The 2,610-nt window shown below is 44.2% G+C and overlaps 1 pseudogene; it reads left to right on the top strand.

Annotated features, from left to right (window-relative positions):
- The first annotated feature begins 2,231 nt into the window (after nucleotides 1–2,231).
- LOC130494740 (uncharacterized) overlaps nucleotides 2,232–2,610 on the top strand; it is a 10,420-nt pseudogene continuing 10,041 nt past the window's right edge.

Here is a 2,610-nt window from a genome sequence, read left to right as displayed (position 1 = left end):
GATCGATGGTACAAGTACTCTGTCGGTCGATACTGGTGGCGTAGCCACTTTCTCAAGCATGGTCAATATGTTTCCAAGCTCCACTCTTATCCCAGCCATATCATTCTGGAAATCCTTGTAACTGACATCCTTGGAAGTTGTAAGCAACCTCTGTGAAAAAGAGATGCTCTATCCAAAAGTCTCTTTACTTGCTCCTTGGTAACATGGATGATCTCACCATCAACTCCTCTAGCATAGCCAAACTCATCTCTGTAGACACCATATTCATCCTTAGCTTCCCACTTGAATCTCCTGGATCCATCAGTATTGAAGGCACGTCGTCCAAACTCCAATCGTCTGTCGGGCGATCTAATTCTTGGTCTGTCGATAGATCCGGGATATCCGCCGTCGATCGACAGTGTTGAAACGATGTCGATCGATTGTGAATGTCGAGGTTGACCGAAGTGTTGAGGAACTGTATCCTCCCTTGAGTTGGTGTTGTGGTTGTTCTGGACGTGATGTAGGATGTCTGGATGGCTACGTTGCTTTGTGAACAGGTTTTCTGGTTCATTGGCAACTTGGAGGATGTCTGCTATGTCCTCTCTGGTTATGTGCAGAACTCTTCCATCCATAGCTCTTGCGTAGCCATCTGTGTCCCTAAAAATTCCAAATTCATCAAGTGTTAGTGAAACGTTCCTGATATCATAAGGTTCATGAGATCTCGGTTGAGCTCTGTTGAAGGTGTCGATGGATGGGTGTGTGGTGGTGGCGATCGATGGTGCACGTCTAGCTGCACGGTTGGATCGATTGAACATGTTGTTGCAGTCTTCCATTGATATATCACCGAAGTAAGACTTACTTCTCTAGTTTCAAGATCAAACATATTCCAAGGGTACATAACACAATGACGGATAAGCTTTCATGTGGTGCAAGGAGTTCACCTTCAGTTATATTATATGTCGATTCTATACCTCCGATTTGGCTTTCTGAACCGGTAGTGTCTTGGAAGAGTAGTTTATTGTTGTAAAAAAAAGAATTACATGATTGTAGAGTAAAAAATAAAATAATACATGCTATAACGTATTTAGCAAAAAAAAAAGAATAAAATGAAACCAAATAATTAGCTAATCTATAATATAATGAGAGAGTTACTCTCTCTTGAAAAGGACACGTGTCCATCTTTGTGCATCCCACCTCTATAATTTTTTTTTTAAATGAGTGGGCTAATCTTTTCTGTGGGCTTTGTATTTGGCCTACATCTATTGAGTTGGCTTCGTAGAGATTATGGCAGCCGTCGCCATTGGCCAAGAAAAAAGGACACCTCGAGAGAGTTATTCTCTCCTGAAAAACGGCCCCACACAGCTACCTCACCCCTATGCACGCGCCGTCGACAACTACAACCACATTCCCTGAGTAAGAGACAATCCATTTACCAACCGACAAGACGCCAAGCCGACATGAGAGGGAAGCTATGAACTCTTCTCCACTACGAAGAAAATTCTTTGAAACCACCACGACGAGCACATGGAGAGAATCCACCACACCACCACACGCTTCCAACCCTAGAGCTCCAACGAGATCCACAACTTAAATCGAGAATCGTCAGAAAAGAACCCTAAACGCCGACTTTGCTTGATCCATACCCTCACTGTTGTTAGGCCCAAATATGGCCCGATAGCTGAACAACAAATAATAAAGAACAATAACGGGCCATGACAGGCCCATTACGAATTCAATCTTTGAGAAGAGCTAAGCTGGAGCCCGAGGCTGAGAGCTAAAGACTTTAACCAAAAGAGGTCACGGTGAAGAGGAAGCTCACACCATAACGGAAGGAGCGCAGGACCCGGTCAAAGGAAGCTGTTGCGGATTCCTCAATAAACGGAGAAGATCTCGGAAACCAGTTGGCTATGATCAAGCGGGACCTGAGGCTATTTAAAGAGAAAGGAACTCGAGAAGAGGGGGATCCTAATTATTATTCATTTTTCACGATTATTCATATCAATTCTAAAGCATTTTTGCTATCTTTGTAATCGTTAGGAGAAACATCTTTGTAAACATATTTTTTACCCAAAATCATCAATAAAATCATTCATTCATCTTTTAAAGTTCTTACGGGATTCAGCCCGCGATTATCTTTCCCTAATCCTTTCCTAAACTATAACCTGACCTAAAATCAGGAGGTGAGTTTAATCCCTCACAATTGGCGCCGTCTGTGGGGAAGAAATAATGGAATCCCTTACTCTAACTTGGGGATGAATCCTACCGACCAGACAACAAATTCGTCTGATCTAAACCTCCCGATTCCGAGCGATGGCTCTCCGAACGACGGAGGCTCTACCCTTGTAACCTCGGAACCTCGACGTGGTGACCACCGGTCCGGGCAGCAGCTTCCTATTAACGCTCGAACGAGCCAGAATATAACCGGAGCTACTAACCAGAGATCGTCAAGTGGAACCGGCCCCGGGCTTCCAATCACCGAGAATCCTCAGCAGCAAGCCGCTCCGAATCAATTGGAGGCTCAGCTTTCTGAGGTTCGTCAGATGATGATGCAACTAGTAGACAAAGCTCAGGAAAGTGAGCGTACAATGCATCAGCTAGCTGTTCGACAGCAACGATTCGAAGAGATAACAA

This window comes from Raphanus sativus, chromosome 1 (assembly GCF_000801105.2).
Source record: "Raphanus sativus cultivar WK10039 chromosome 1, ASM80110v3, whole genome shotgun sequence".
Lineage (NCBI taxonomy): Eukaryota > Viridiplantae > Streptophyta > Magnoliopsida > Brassicales > Brassicaceae > Raphanus > Raphanus sativus.
Note: the sequence above shows the minus strand (reverse complement) of the source record. Positions and strands in the feature narration are given on the sequence as shown.